The sequence below is a fragment of the Bubalus bubalis genome, chromosome 8 (assembly GCF_019923935.1).
Source record: "Bubalus bubalis isolate 160015118507 breed Murrah chromosome 8, NDDB_SH_1, whole genome shotgun sequence".
Taxonomy (NCBI): domain Eukaryota; kingdom Metazoa; phylum Chordata; class Mammalia; order Artiodactyla; family Bovidae; genus Bubalus; species Bubalus bubalis.
The window spans coordinates 37,498,312-37,514,973 of record NC_059164.1 but is presented as its reverse complement, the minus strand read 5'-3'; the positions used below and the strand labels follow the sequence as shown (position 1 = coordinate 37,514,973).

Genomic DNA, 16,662 nt, shown 5'->3' with positions numbered 1-16,662 from the left:
TAAATAAGCAGGGAGACAATATACAGCCTTGACATACTCCTTTCCCAATTTGGAAACAGTCTGTTGTTCCATGTCCAGTTCTAACTATTGCTTCTTGACCTGCATTCAGATTTCTCAGGACGCAGGTCAGGTGGTCTGGTATTCCTACCTCTGCAAGAATTTTCCACAGTTTGTTGTGATCCACACTGTCAAAGGCTTTGGCATAGCCAATAAAGCAGAAATAAATGTTTTTCTGGAAATCTCTTGCTTTTTCGATGATCCAAATGATGTTAGCAATTTGATCTCTGTTCCCTCTGCCTTTTCTAAATCCAGCTTGAACATCTGGAAGTTCATGGTTCATGTACTGTTGAAGCCTGGCTTGGAGAATTTTGAGCATTACTTTGGTAGTGTGTGAGATAAGTACAGTTGTGCAATAGTTTGAACATTTTTTGGCGTCACCTTTCTTTGGGATTGGAGTGAACACTGACCTTTTCCAGTCCTGTGGCCACTACTGAATTTTCCAGATTTGCTGGCATATTGAGCGCAGAACTTTCACAGCATCATCTTTGAGGATTTGAAATAGCTGAGCTGGAATTCCATCACCTCCACTACCTTTGTTCGTCGTGATGCTTCCTAGGGCCCACTTGACTTCCCATTCCAGGATGTCTGGCTCTAGGTGAGTGATCACACCATCGTGGTTATCTGGGTCATGGAGATCTTTTTTGTACAGTTCTGTGTATTGTTGCCACCTCTTCTTAATATCTTCTGCTTCTGTTAGGTCCATACCATTTCTTTCCTTTATTGTGTTCATCTTTGCATGAAATGTTCCGTTGATAGCTCTAATTTTCTTGAAGAGATCTCCAATCTTTCCCATTCTATTATTTTCCTCTTTCTTTGCATTGATAACTGAGGAAGGCTTTCTTATCTTTCCTTGCTATTCTTTGGAACTCTGCATTCAAATGTGTATATGTTTCCTTTTCTCCTTGCCTTTAGCTTCCCTTCTTTTCACAGCTATCTATAAGGCCTCCTCAGACAACCATTTTGCCTTTTTGCATTTCTTTTTCTTGGGGATGATCTTGATCACTGCCTCCTGTACAATGTCATGAACCTCCATCCATAGTTCTTCAGACACTCTGTCTATCATATTTAATCCCTTGAATCTATTTCTCTCTTCCACTGTATATTCATAAGGGATTTGATTTAGGTCATACCAGATTGTGCTAGTGGGTGAATTTAATTCAGATGACTATTATATCTACTACTGTGGTCAAGAATCCTTAGAAGAAATGGAGTGGCCATCATAGTCAACAAAAGAGTCTGAAATGCAGTACTTGGATGCAATCTCAAAAGTGACAGAATGATCTCTGTTTGTTTCCAAGACAAACCATTCAATGTCACAGTAATCTAGGTCTATGCCCCGATCAGTAATGCTGAAGAACTTCAAGTTGAATGGTTCTATGAAGACCTACAAGACCTTCTAGAACTAACACCCTAAAGAGATGTCCTTTTCATTATAGGGGACTGAAATGCAAAAGTAGGAAGTCAAGAAATACCTGCAATAATGGGCAAATTTGGCCTTGGAGTACAAAATGAAGCAGGGCAAAGGCTAATAGAGTTTTGCCAAGAAAATGCACTGGTCATAGCAAACACCCTCTTCCAACAACACAAGAGAAGACTCTACACATGGACATCACCAGATGGTCAATACCGAAATCAGACTGATTATATTCTTTGCAGCCAAAAATGGAGAAACTCTATACAGTCAGCAAAAACAAGACCGGGAGCTGACTGCAGCTCAGATCATGAACTCCTTATTGCCAAATTCAGACTTAAACTGAAGAAAGAAAGAAGTAGAAACCAGGGAGTTATTGAATAATAGCACAATTATAGTTAACAACTGTAAACAATAATAAATGGTCCTTGGTGTTTAGTAGTGTTGCCATGAAAGTCAGCTTGGAATATGGGGCACAAAATTAAATGTCAAGGTTAATTTGGCAGGTTACATAGCCAAGTGAACCTGAACCAGGTTGAACTTAGTAACTGGGAGGACTGAGGGAAAGAAGATCGTAGTCACAGTCTAAAAGGGTTGTCACTGCTCAGGAGGAGTGAACTGCTGCCTTGAAAAATGGTGGGCTCAGTGTGGCCAGATCTGATTTTTAAAAGGGAAAGCAGAAAAAAGAGTTTGTTTGAATTCTCCTGAAATTTAAATGTTGCCAAATATATCAAATTTAGTTAAAAACAAATTTACCTAAAGATGATACTTTCAAGGATTATTTCTACAGTTCATTCCTAGAGAAGTTTCTCTGAACATGTAGAGTACTTTTGGGGGCTTCCCTGGTGGCTCTTCCCTGGTGGTGGTAAAGAATCTGCTTGTAATGCGGGAGACCTGGATTCAATCCCTGGGTTGGGAAGATCCTGTGGAGAAGGAAATGGCAACCCACTCCAGTACTCTTTTCTGGAGAATCCCATGGACACAGGCGCCTGATGGGCTACAGTCCATGGGGTCACAAAGAGTCAGACACGACTGAGTGACTAACACTTTTACTTTCACCTAAAAACAAAACTAAACAATAATGTGTGAGTCAGTGTCAGCTCACTCACTGGTTAGTGGGAGCCAAGTGGTTAAAATCTATTAAGAAGAGAAGAGTTCATCCCCACAATATGGTTTCCATACAATATATTTACATCAAGTTTCCAGGACTAAACATTTATTTTCAGCCACATATGTAGTTAACCGCATATTTTTGTGAAAACAAATGGACTTTAACCAATGATTACTGTTTTCTTTACATTTAGATTACTAGTTAAAAACCTAATTAACGTTTCAGTCAATCTTATTCAGTAAGTTAAAAAATGATTGAGAGAATGCATAGTATATAGGGTAAGAAAGTGCAGGTGGAGGAGGCCTTATTATTTTTTAAATCAGGGATACTGATGTCAGGGACATTACAAAAGCACTGGAAAAAGTGAACATTCAAACACAAAAGTTAATTTAATATACTAAGCAATCCATCACTGCAAATTAATAAAATGTAGTTAACTGTTAGGTGAGGCAGGTTTTCATTAGTGTATCAAAGCAAGTTTATTTTGAATGCAATGATAGTGATAAATAGAAAATACAAAGAGGAAATACAAAAGAGGAAATCTTTCACAATGTCCTGGATATAAATATACACTTGTGATTTTATATGGATGTGTGTTATATATCGATGAATGATTTTCATATTCATCACCAATATAATAAAAAATGACATCAGGTTAATCACTTAGGCTGCAGCCATACTTCCTGGCCTTACAGGTCAGCTTTACTATTTGTGGCTTGTGGATTTGAGCTTGTTACTTCAGCTACCCCTCAGTTTCCCCATATCATAAGGTTGTTACTGGGAAGATATAATAAGCACTCGCAGCTGGGAAAGTCACATCGTAAGCACTCAATAAATATTAGTAAAGCATTTCTCAAAAAAGTGTATCAGGATTGGCTGATGGACTGCTTCATTTCTTGATTCTCCAAATTTTTAATCTACTGAAGTAGATAAGTATTAGCTGAAGTAGGTTAAGTGATTCATTGAAGTAGATTAAGTATTGGTTTTTAAAGCAAGAATGAGAGAAAGATGTCAGTTCTATGCTGCTGCTGTTGCTGCTGTTAAGTCGCTTCAGTCGTGTCCGACTCTGTGCGACCACATAGACGGCAGCCCACCAGGCTCCCCCGTCCCTGGGATTCTCCAGGCAAGAGCACTGGAGTGGGTTGCCATTTCCTTCTCCAATGCATGAAAGTGAAAAGTGAAAGTGAACTCACTCAGTCGTGTCCGACTTTGCGCGACCCCATAGACGGCAGCCCACCAGGCTCCCCTGTCCCTGGGATTCTCCAGACAAGAACACTGGAGTGGCTTGCCATCTCCTTCTCCAATGAATGAAAGTGAAAAGTGAAAGTGAAGTCGCCCAGTCGTGTCCGACTTTTCGCGACCCCATGGACTGGAGCCTACCAGGCTCCTCCGTCCATGGGATTTTCCAGGCAGGAGCACTGGAGTGGGTTGCCATTGCCTTCTCCGCAGTTCTATGCTGGAAGTGCTCAATTGTTAGTAGAGGAAGTAGAAACATAAGTGTGCCCAAACTTTCCAAACAATGTGACTTATGTTAATAGAGAACTTTTACAAAATATTAAGGAATATACAAGAGCCTGCAATAGTTAAAGAAAACTTAATACAGAGGTGATATTTTAAGCTGAGTGAGTCTTACAGGGAAAGCAGAAGTTTTCAATGGAGAAAAGAAAGGAATCCAGAGTGAAGGAAGAAGCCGCATGTGTATATTGTTTTCAAGGACACGTTGACACTAGTAGGAAACGGAAAGTAGCTTTGACTCAATGGGCAGATGAGATGCTGTCATCTTGAGAGCCATCATGGTACTCTTGTGGATCAAATTAATTTGCACACAAAACTCCATATGGAGTTTCTTATGCACCGATCTCTAAGTATTTTGCTTTCAATCCCACAACTCTATGAGGTTAGTACTGTTGTCATTCCATTTTTACAAATAAGAACAACAAACATAATTATGTTTAATTGCTGTTCTGACAACACACAAATATTGTAGTAAACTATAGAGGTGGGTCCTGAGCTGGGTCACCTGACTCCATGCTCTTGCCTATAGCAATATGATGCTCATATAGTCATACTTTCTCAACATAAGCTTGGTGGGATAGTTTAAAAACTTTATATTTTTGAAGATATTCCTTTTTACACTTAAGAATATAGGAAAGAAAGTAATGGTTAGGTCATTTTAAAAAAACAACAATTTTATGACTTTCATTTCAGAAAAAACTAGTCATTGTCTAGAATTATTTATAATTCTGCATAATGAGTTATATTTATATGATTGACTTGCTTACTTTTTATGCTATTCTCATGAATATCTTGATATTTCACAAAAGAAGATATGAGATTTCAGAAATTGTACCCCAAATTAATTATATTGATGAACTTATTATTAAGACTACCAATAATATATTTCATCACAAAATATTTAATAAAATGGGATTTATAGTCAGCAAAATACCAACAGTACTGTGAAATGTAATAAAATATTAGCAAGTGACATGGATAGCTATCCTTTTCCTTTCTTAATATGAAGGACTTCACACAAGCAAAAGCAAATACCAAAACAATAAGTTAATTAAGCTTCAAATGCTAGGCTCCACTTTTTTCTCTTTCCAAAATAAACACTAAGGTAGACTGACCACCTTAGTCTTTCTCTTCTCTAACAACTTTCTAAAAATTTTTCAGTCTTGGTAATAATTTAATTTCCCTGATGTTCTCCCCCTATTCCAGATTGCTGGGCTTTAACAGAGAATATTAGAAAAGTGTGCATGTAGGACTTCCCTGGTGGCTGAGTGGTAAAGAATCTGCCTGCCAGTGCAGGAGGCATGGGTTTGATCCCTCATCTGGGAAGATCCCACCTGCTCCAGAGCAACTCAGCCTGAGCAGCACAACTATTGATCCTGTGCTCTAGAGCCTGGGAACCGCAACTACTGAGCCCATGTGCCACGACTGCTGAAGTCTCCCTAGAGCCTGTCCTCTGCAACATGAGAAGGCACTGCAATGAAAAGCCCACACATGGCAACTAGAGAGCAGCTCCTCTTATGCAACTACAGAAAAGCCCAAGTAGGAACAAAGACCCAGCAGAGCCAAAAATCAAATAAATAAATAAATAAAATTTATAAAGAAAAAAAAGAAGTATTCAGGTAGGGATCACTACAAATGGTGTGGGCTACAGCCTCTCCCAGAGCCTCTATGCAACACTGCCTGGTGAGTTTAGATTTTCTATCTTTTTTAAAGCTGTTTCTCACTGAGGTTATTTTCTTCCCTTATTTCTTAAGTTCACCATCTTTCCTCTTACCATCAGAATTCCTGACCAGAAAAGAAGAAGCAAGAAGCTTCGCAACTTCCACTCACTTACCTGCAGATTCTCATTCATCCACAGCCATCCTTGCCTCCGTGGGTGCAGCACTGGTCTCTGCCCCAGGGGTCTACCGTCCATTTTCTCTGGCATGAGCAAGTTTCCTGCCCAGTTCTTCAGGCTCTGTGGTTCACCATTTACTCTGCCTTCTGTGTCCACTTGTAATACCTGGGCTTAATCCCCATGATGGTCTGCTTCTCTTCATCATCAAAGAGGTGTGTGTGAATCAGATTTCTTTCCTCTTTTCTGCCCTGTGCATTTAGAATCTTTATCATCACCATATAAAGGTGAATTCGAGGATAAGCTGTTCTGTAAGGAAAGATCAGAGTAATCAGAAGAAACTATAAGAGAGGAAATTATGTCACATGTGACATCCCCCCCCCCACTATAATTTAAAGAGAAAGCATTTAAGAAATACAATTTTCTAAAGAAGATCCTAATTCAAATAGAAGCAATACAATTCTTACAGAAATCTAAAATTTGGAATTGTGATGCATGCGGGCATTGGAACAGAGTCATTTAAATGTCATCTCTGTAAGAAAAGGATCTAGTTATATATTTATACTAAAGGATACCTCCTCCTATTCTTTTTCACCCAAGGCTTGATTGTACAACTTTTCTTAATTTCTCTGGTACTTTGTGAGTACATTTTTAGTAAAAACCACCCAGTGAGTTTCATTTACTTACATTTGAAAGAGGCCTAACTACTAGCATGTGACATGGACACAGAAGAAAAATTAGGGGCAAAAGAAAAGACAAACAATAAGTATAAGAAGAGCTGCTCAGTATCATTAGTCATTGGGTTCCCTGGTGGCTCAGATGGTAAAGCATCTGCCTACAATGCGGGAGACCCAGGTTCGATCCCTGGGTTGGGAAGATCCTCTGGAGAAGGAAATGGCAACCCACTCCAGTACTCTTGCCTGGATAATCCCATGGACAGAGAAGCATTGTAGGCTACAGTCCATGGGGTCGAATTAGGGAAATGCAAATTAAAACCAAAAAGAAATGTTACTATACACCCACTAGAATATCAAACATTTAAAAATTGGAAAATACTAAGTATTGGTAAGAATGTGAAGTAATCGGAAATTTCATATATTGCTTATGGGAATAGAAAATTGCACAGCCACTCTAGAAGATGGTTCTGCAGTTTCTTGTAAAGTTAAACATACCCTTAGTATGTAATTGAGCAATTTAATTCCTAACTAGTTATCCAGGAGAAATGAAAGCACATGCACAACCGAAGGCTGCACACTTGTATTCATAATAACCCCAAACTGCAGACAACTAAATGCCCATCAGTAGGTGAATACAATGAACTCCTGATATCTGTATACAACAATAATGTAATATCGCCATGCTAAGCGAAAAAAGCTGTATACAAAAGTATACATGCTGTATCATTTCACTTATTTGAAAGTTTAGAAAAGGCTAATTACCTCAGAAAACAAGTGACCATTTGCACTAGAAAACAATGAATTAACTTCTAAAGATAAAAAGTAACTTTCTATGGCAATGGATATGTCCTATATCTTGATTGTGATAGTGATTACATGACAATACATATTTGTTCAAAACTCACCAATCTGTCTACTTAGCTAGATCTTATTGCATGTGACTTCCTTCTCAGTAAAGCAAAAAATAGGAAAAGAAAAATGGGAGCACAATGAAGTTATGTCTTTGGATTAATTGTCTAAGATGTACTTGCTAGCTTTGCATCATTCCAGCATGAAAATAATTAAAAGATTCGCTTGTAGATGTCTGTGGTTATGTCTTAGTACTTCCAACAACATTTAGCAAAGTCACATTAAACATAGTGATTATTAAATAAATACCCACAAATTAGACTAAGATAATTTTTTTTCCTTTCAACTAGTACAGATATATATCCTACCTTATGTTATATTGATAAAACTGTTTATCAAGCTATTTGTTAACCAGAATTTTTGCTTTTTGTTGATAATGTTCTAAATACTACTAGCTCATACACTTCAAAAGGAATTCTAAAGGGAATAACAAATCTACCTCTTGGTCTGCATCTGGGAAGGGTAATTTCACAGTTAAGTAGGGAACCCTGGAAAGTTGTATGATTTTCACTGATCTCTACCCAATATGTTTATTTTTTTATTAATGAGAATTCTCATTATCAAACATAAAGAGAAACAAGTCTAGGTTTTTCAGTGAAACCCAAATATTACCTCCAGAATAAGATGACCAAATAATTCTCTCAAAGGCAGTTTAAATGAGATTAGAAGTTAATGTTTTTATGAATTGCATATTTGCCAAGATAATTTCAAAACTTTCCTGTGATTTCTATGCATTTTCCTTTAGAGAACATTCTTGGATGAAAATCTAGTTTTTCTGTAACTGAAATTTCTGAGTACCACCTGTAATATAAGACTTTATAAATATTCTATCCTGACTCCTCAAAAGATTTAGTTGAAATTTTACCTATGATGACAGATGGGATAAGGAAGACAGGGCAACAGTCTTTACTCTGCACATATTTTGAGCAGAATGGATTTATGTTCCTATTTTCTACCAAGGACAGAAGATGCTAGGCTTCTATCATAAATCTATTTACATTTGCTGCTGAATGTCTGAGTAGATTTGAAAGAGTCATTCTGTTTCAAAATAGGAAAAACATGGGGTGCTGAAAGAATGTTATCAGTGGTGTACTAGCAGATGCTTAAAAGCCAACTCTGAAAAAAAGAAAGCAGAAACACAAAACCCAACCCTAATTTGTAGCATTTGCTGATATTCTTGATGTAAATACTCCTAACATTTGCAGTTTCAAGTCACCAACATCATGTCAAATGATTTATAAATTCCTAAAACATCAATGCTTGTGACAGACATTGCATGCTGACCTCAGAAAATAAGTGCATTAAACATTGAAATTTATTTTTAGCAATGAGTTTTAAGCTCATCAATGACCTAATCAAAAAAGAATGACAGTTCCACTTAAAGTGAAAGTAGAAAATGAGCTTTAGCCCTCACCATACCAAAGAGATGTTACTTTATTACTGCTTTAAACATAGAAGAAAAAATACAAATAATCTTTGGGAAAATGGTGCAAAGTATCTCCTTTTTCATATGGCAGATTGTTTTGGGTGTGGTCTTTCTGGAGGTACCTATATACTTTGAGATCTACATTTAGAAAAATAAATCATGGGATTTAGGAAGTGAATGGAAACAGTCTTTAAGGTGATTGCAGTAGTACATAATTTCTTGGATTACCATCATAATAGTACGTCAAGTGATCAGAATAATTCTTATCTATAGATAATGCCAGACGCAAAAGGAAGTTAGTATTCAACTATATCTCTCAAAATGTACTCAATGCATATAAAATTACTATTTATAATACATTTTTTAAATTCCTATAAATCAAAAGGAAAACACAAGATACCCATTGGAGAGAAAAAATTCCAATCATATAATCAGAAAGTTTTCATAAGGCAAATTCTCATTATCATTATTTTACACATAGAAACTGAAATACAGAGGGGTTAAATGATCTGCCTAAGGTCACACAGTTGGTCGGTGGCGGAGCCAGGACTCAATCCAAAGTCCATGCTTTTTGCCATTAATGCCCATTTGACACAGCATCTGAACAAATGATGCTTTTGAATTGTGGTGCTGGAGAAGACTCTTGAGAGTAGCTTGGACACCAAGGAGATCCAACCAGTCAATCCTAAAGGAAATCAACCCTGAATATTCATTGGAAGGACTGATGCTGAAGCTGAAGCTCTGATACTCTAGCCACCTGATGTGAAAAGCTTACTCATTAGAAAAGAACCTGATACTGGGGAAGATTGAAGGCCAAAGGAGAAGAGGGCAGCAGAGGATGAGATGGTTGGATACTATCACTGACTTAAAGGACACAAATTTGAGCAAACTCTAGGAGACAGTGGAGGACAGAGGAACCTGGCATGCTGCAGTCCATGGGGTTGCAAAAGGTTGAAACAACTTAGCGACTGAACAACAATGAACAACTGAACAATATCCCTTTAACATTCATTATTTAGGACCATCTATGCATCAGTTGTTAGCAGAAAAGACTTGTTCACATTTCCTCAAGTAATCTGGGAATATTAAAAACGGGAATAGTATTTTGCAGCTAAATCTCATCGGGACCTAGAAAAAGCTACATACCCGATTTTCAGGGAAGAGACAAGAAGTGCTACAGCCACACCTTATCGGAAGCTACACCATTCTGAATTCAATACAACTGTGACTTTCACATGATCTTGCCACCTCTAGAGAAAAAGTTCATTGATTTCTAAAACTGTATTCTAGAACCAATTTGACCCCACTTGCACAAACTCTGTTGAAGCCAATTAACATTGTCCCTATATAAGCAGAGCTGTGTGCCAAGTTATCTTCATAAAAGACACTGATTATTAAGCAGAGGGAGGGAGTGGGAGAAATTAGGGCTTCAAGCTTTGGTGACTAGAGGGATATGAGTATCATTCATCACAATAAAAAGTACAGGAGAATGATAAGATGATGATTTCAATGTTGGGAGACCTCAGTTTTAGTGCCCACAAAATACACAGAAGGGGCTACTCATTAGCAAGACAAATTTAATGGTCCACAGGTCAGGTGAGTCCCTTAGACAGGGAGGTACTTGTCATGGTTAAATTAGGATGTCTCTTACTCAAATGATAACTTAGTCTCAAATCCCTCCTTCTTATTTTCTTTTTAAAGCTGTGTTTTAATTAAATATTTAAATTCAATCCCAATGCATTTTTGGGGGTGAAGTTTTAATTAAAAGTCAGTACACTGTGGTTTTCTCATGTAAATTTGTAGCTTGAAGGCTACCTGGCAAATAAAGAAAGATAAAACAGAAAATGTCTTTGAGTTAAACTCAGCAGAATCATGGATGCAGTTCCTCTGAGTACTGCTGCATTGAAAAATCCCTCCAGAGATAGGAAAAAAAAAAACATTTCTGTCTGCAATGCTGCACATTCCCTAAACTATAGTCTTTTGAAGCAGTCATTAACATCTGCATCCTCAGTGTATAGTGTTTTATGGCCTCACTGTATGTGACAACATTAAACATCGTAAAAAGGGTAATTAGAATAAAAATGGAAAGTTCTATATATCTTTTGAAATACATCAGATGTAGTTTGTCCTTGAAACAGAAAAAGGGCACAGTAATCAAGTTAGCTTTTCTCCCTTCTAAAATATGTACATGGATAGAATAAAGAAGTCTCTACATTGCTAAAAGATACAAATAATAAGTCATTTGAAAATGCTAAAAATATGAAAATTCAGTGCTTTATAAAATCCTTAATTGAAGAATTAAAAAAAATACTTTTATTTACTTATTAATGTATTTTTGGCTGCCCTGGGTCTTTGTTGCTGCGCATGCTTCTCTCTAGTTGCAGAGAGCGAGGGCCACTCTCTAGTTGCGGTGCCTGGACTTCTCATTGTGGAGGCTTCTCTTGTTGTGGAGCGTGGGCTCTAGGGTGTGTGGGCTTCAGCACTTGAAGCATATGGGATCAATAGCTGTGGCTTCTGGGCTCTAGAGCACAGGGTCAGTAGCTGTGGAGCTGGGGCTTAGCTGCTCTGTGGCATGTTCAATCTCCTCAGATCAGGGCTCAAACCAGTGTCTGCTGCATTGGCAGATGGATTCTTTACCACTGAGCTACCAGGGAAGACCGAAAGAATGTTTTTAAGGTAATGACTATCTTAGCAAAAGAAAAGATACCCTGTTCTGTTAGGGGAAGCACACTGATTGAAACCGCCCACCCTGGCCAGGCACCATGGTAACCATTTGCATGAGTTGTTTTATGACAGGAGATCCTGATAAGGAATATGGAACTAATAAGCCACCACCAACTGGAAGAGTTTTGGAAGGGTCTAAAGGAGACACCGCGTGTCCGTCCACTTCCCAGAATCCCTCTTGCTAGCATCCATCTTGGCTGAGTGATGCGTGCGCCACCAGAAAAGACTCTGAATTAGAATGATTGGCCAAAGACCACCCAGAAACTAATCCCATCACCATAAAACCCGAGACTGCGAGCCACATGGCAGAGCAGTTTTCCTGGGTTCCCTTATCCTACTGCTCTCCACCCAGGTGTCCTTTCCCAATAAAATCTCTTGCTTTATCAGCACATGTGTCTCCTCGGACAATTCATTTCTGAGTGTTAGACAAGAGCCCAGTTTCGGGTCCTGGAAGGGGTCTGCCTTCCTGCAACAATTCCATAGAGAGAATAATTGAAAATTATAAAGTCAAATATTTAGTAACAATTGTTTCACTATACATTCTCCTCTAGGACCATTAACAGGGAAGCAGATAATGCTTTTTAAATTGTTTAAAATAAGAAATTCATTTTCTACATGGTCTCTAGTCAATTTTTCTATCAACTAACTATATACTAAATAGTGTAAGAGTTTCATAGGAATATTGATTATGAAATATAAATTTTGGGGAAATGGTTATCAACTGCGACTCAACTGAATATAAAGTGATCCCTCTGCTCCAGCAATGGGAGATGGAGGTTTAATTTAAAAGATCATTCTTATTTTGATCAGGATAAATGTATGCTTTAGCTTTGAGTTGAGGGAGAGCTTAACTGGTACATGTTGATTACGCTCGGGGCTGATTTCAACTACATGCTCTAAACAACCTCCACTAGAAAACTACTACACAGTTAAATGCATGCACTATTTATAAATAGCTTTGTATAAAATACTTTAAAATGTATTATAAAAATTAAATTTTAATTACTTTTAATTAAATTTTAATGCTTGTAAACATTAAAAATCCCATTAAAAATTAAATATATTTCTGATAAATAGGCTAGTTATTGTGAGAAATACTTCCAAAATCGTTCAAATATTCACATGTTAGAGACAATATGGGGGCTTCCCTGGTGGCTCAGTGGTAAAGAATCTGCCTGCAATGCAGGAGAGTCGGGTTTGATTCCTGGGTCAAGAAGATCCCCTGGAGAAGGAAATAGCAACCCATTCCAGTATCCTTGCCTGGGAAATCCCAGGGACAGAGGAGCTTGCCAGGCTACAGTCCATGGGGTTACAAAAGAGTTGGACCCAATTTAGCGCCTAAATAACAACAGAGACGACTAATTCTCCAAGGTACTTGGAGATTCAAAGCCGTGATTTCCATTGAGAATTAATTTACATTCTGCTTTGGGAAACAAGATGTCTTTCACTTTTCCATCATTCCGTGTTAAGTACTTAGTCACAATTTTAGCCTCAAGCCTCTATGGGGATTAAGGAGCAGGCACCGGAAAAGATTGACAAGGCTAAATTGAAAGATGGACAAAGTCCTGCTTTAGAAACTTTTTTTTTAGTACTGAATTTAAATTTGTAACCAGCATCATATTTTTATATCAGTGAAATAAAATTTATATATTATGGCAAGACAAGAAAAATTTAAACAAACTTTTCTCTGCCCCTTTGGGTCTCGTCCCTCCTCTTTAGTGTGTATTGTGTATTTGCATTAACCAGACCTCCTTAGGAGATAACATTCCTTCTCAGTCTTGTAAAGATGACCCACTACTGCCTTTGTATATGCAGATCTGGATTGTGTAAACTATCACTATGTCATTTGACAGCAACCCTATGTCTCAGAAATTATATATATAACTGTGCTTTGACCTCAGAGCTTTCTTTAAAAAAAAATTTGTATTAAGGTATAGGTTTAGGTGTATAGCAAAGCAGTTCAGTTATACATACACATATGTTATATATGTTAGGTTTTTATAGTATATTAGATTCTTTTCCATTAGATTATTACAAGATACTGAATATAGTCCCTTGTGCCATACAGTAGGTCCTTGTCTATTTATTTTATATATAATAGTGTATATCTGTTAATCCCAAATTCTGAATTTATCCCTGCCGCCTTTTTCGCTTTAGTAACTTTAGGTTTTTCTATGTCTGTGAGTCTATTTCTGCTTTATAAATAAGTTCATTTGTATCTTTTTTTTTAGATTCCACATATAAGTGATACCATATATTTGTCTTTCTCTGTCTGATTTAGCTCAGTCAGTATGATAATCTCTCGGTCTATCCATATTGCTGCAAATGGCATTATTTCATTCTTCTCTATGGATGAGTAATAGTCCACTTCATGTAAGCACCACATGTTTATTCATTCTTCTGTCAATGGACATTTATGTTGCTTCCATGTCTTGGCTAAGTATTTGTAAAGAGTGCTTCTAAATACACTGAGGTGCTTGTGTCTCTTCAAATTATAGTTTTCTCCAGATATATACCCAGCAGTGGGAATCTCTGGATCATATGGTAATTTCAGGTTTTTTTTTGTTTTTTTTTTTTTTTAAGGAAACTCTATGAAAAAAAAGTGAAAGTATTAGTCACTCAGTCATGTCTGACTCTTTGTGTTCTCATGGACTGTAATCTGCTAGGCTCCTCTGTCCATGGAATTCTTCAGGCAAGAATACTGGAATGGATAGCCACTCTCTTCTCCATGGGATCTTCCTGACCCAGGGATCGAACCCAGGTCTCCTGCATTGCAAGTGGATTCTTTACTGTCTGAGCCACCAGGGAGTTCAGGGAACCTCTATACTGTTCACCATAGTGGCTGCAACAATTTGCATTCTCACCAACAGTGTAGAAGGGTGTTCTTTTTCCCACACCCTCTCCAGCATTTACTACTTGTAGACTTTTTGCTGATAGACATTCTAAATGCTTTGAAGAGGTATCTCATTGTAGCTTTCACTTGCATTTCTCTAGTAATTAGTATGTTGAGGATCTTGCATGTGCCTATAGGCCATCTGTATGTCTCCTTTGGGAAAATGTGTACTTAGGTCTTCTACTCACTTTTTGATTGGATTGTTTTTTTGATATTGAACTGTGTAAGTTGTTCATATATTTTGGAAATTAAACCCATGTTGGTTGCATAATTTGCAAGTATTTTCTCCCATTCTGTAAGTTGTCTTTTTGTTTTGTTCATTGTTTCTTTTGCTGTGCAAAGCTTTTAAGTTTATTTCTATACACTAAAAATGAAATATCAGAAAGAAAACTTAAGAAAACAATCCCATTTACTATTGCATGAAAAATAATAACATATCTAGAAATAAACCTTCCTAAGGAGGTAAAAGACCTGTACTCTGAAAACTAGAAGATACTGATGATAGAAATTGAAGCCCATACACAGATGGAAAGATAAACCATGTTCTTGAATAGGAAGAATCAATACTGTTAAAATGACCATATGATCCAAGGCAGTCTGTAGTTTCAACGCAATCCTTATCAAATTACCAACACCATTTTTCACAGAATTAGAACAAATAACTTAAAAATTTGTATGGAAACATGAAAGACCCTGAACGATCTTAAGACAGAAAAATAGAGCTAGAGGAATTGGTCTCCCTGACTCCAGACTATACTACAAGGTTACAGTCATGAAAACAGTATGAAACTGGCACAAAAGCAAACTCATAGATCAATGGAACAGAATAGAAAGCCCAGATGGTCAAATAATCTATGACTAAGGAGGCAAGAATATGCAATGGAGAAAACTTATTCTTCAATAAGTAGTGCTGGCAAAACTGGACAGCTACAAGTAAAAAAATGAAATTAGAACATTCTCTAACAGCATATACAAAAATAAACTAGAAACTTATTAAAGACCTAAATGTGCCATGCCAAGTAGCTTCAGTCATTTCCAGCTCTTTGCAACCCCATGGACTGTAGCTTATCAAGCTCCTCTGTCCGTGGGATTCTCCAGGCAAGAATACTGCAGTGGGATACCATTTCCTTCTCCAGGGATACTTCCCAATGCAGGCATCGAACACAAGTCTCCTGCATTGCAGGCAGATTCTTTACCATCTGAACCACCAGAGAAGCTCCAAATGCAAGACCTAAACGTAAGATGGGATACTATAGAAGTCCTAGAGGAAAACATAGTCAGAACACTCTGACATAAATCTCAACATCTGTTTTTATCTGTCTCCTATAGCAATGGAAACAGAAGCAAAAATAAATAAATGGGACCTAATTAACCTTAAAACCTTCTGCACGACAAAGGAAACTAGTTTCTTCAAACTATTGATTAAACTTTTTCATTGACAATATAAAAACCACGTTGAAGATTAAAGAATAAAAAAGAAATTTAAATTTTAATATTCATTCAGAAGAAGCCCTTAAACACACCTGCTTGATGCATGTTGGTACTATAGAAATCTTGGTTTCAGTGAAGAAAATTTGCAAAGATCCTTACAAAGCCTTCCTTTTAGAAATCCAGTCAGAGCTTAGCCATTCAGTTGATGATCAGGGGCTGCACTTCCTGGTATGATTTCCTTTTTACTACTGAGTATCTCTGTCTTTACCCACTCCAGTGTTCTTGCCTGGAGAATCCTGGGGACGGGGGAGCCTGGTGGGCTGCCATCTATGGGGTCGCACAGAGTCGGACACGACTGAAGTGACTTAGCAGCAGTAGCAGCATCTCTGTCTTTGGTGTGCCTTTCAAACATTCCACGGAGACTTGTTTATTCAAAATGTGGACCAGAGACCAATAGTTTTGAGAATCACATGAAAACTTGTTAGAAATGCAAACTCTAAGGCCCCACTCAAGGCCTAATGGACAAGAATCTGCATATTTAACAAGATCTTTAGGTGATTTATTTGCACTGAGAAGCACTGTTTTAAGCTCTTGAGGGGCTCACCAGCCACCTCCTTCTCATTGCCCTTTCTCTTTGAAATCAACTATTTCTGAAAGCATTACTTTGCTCC

The 16,662-nt window shown here is 37.5% G+C and overlaps 1 long non-coding RNA gene and 1 other non-coding gene across 2 annotated transcripts in view; one reads left to right on the top strand and one right to left on the bottom strand.

Annotated features, from left to right (window-relative positions):
* Positions 1–5,901: 5,901 nt before the first annotated feature.
* The window catches only part of LOC123334885, a 101,154-nt gene continuing 90,393 nt past the window's right edge, over positions 5,902–16,662 (bottom strand). Inside the window, exon 4 of the long non-coding RNA XR_006553077.2 lies at positions 5,902–6,240. This is a non-coding gene — a long non-coding RNA (uncharacterized LOC123334885). The remainder of the gene's footprint in view (positions 6,241–16,662) is intronic.
* On the top strand, positions 6,736–6,807 carry TRNAC-ACA. The gene has a single exon. It is a non-coding gene; the product is annotated as a tRNA-Cys (tRNA).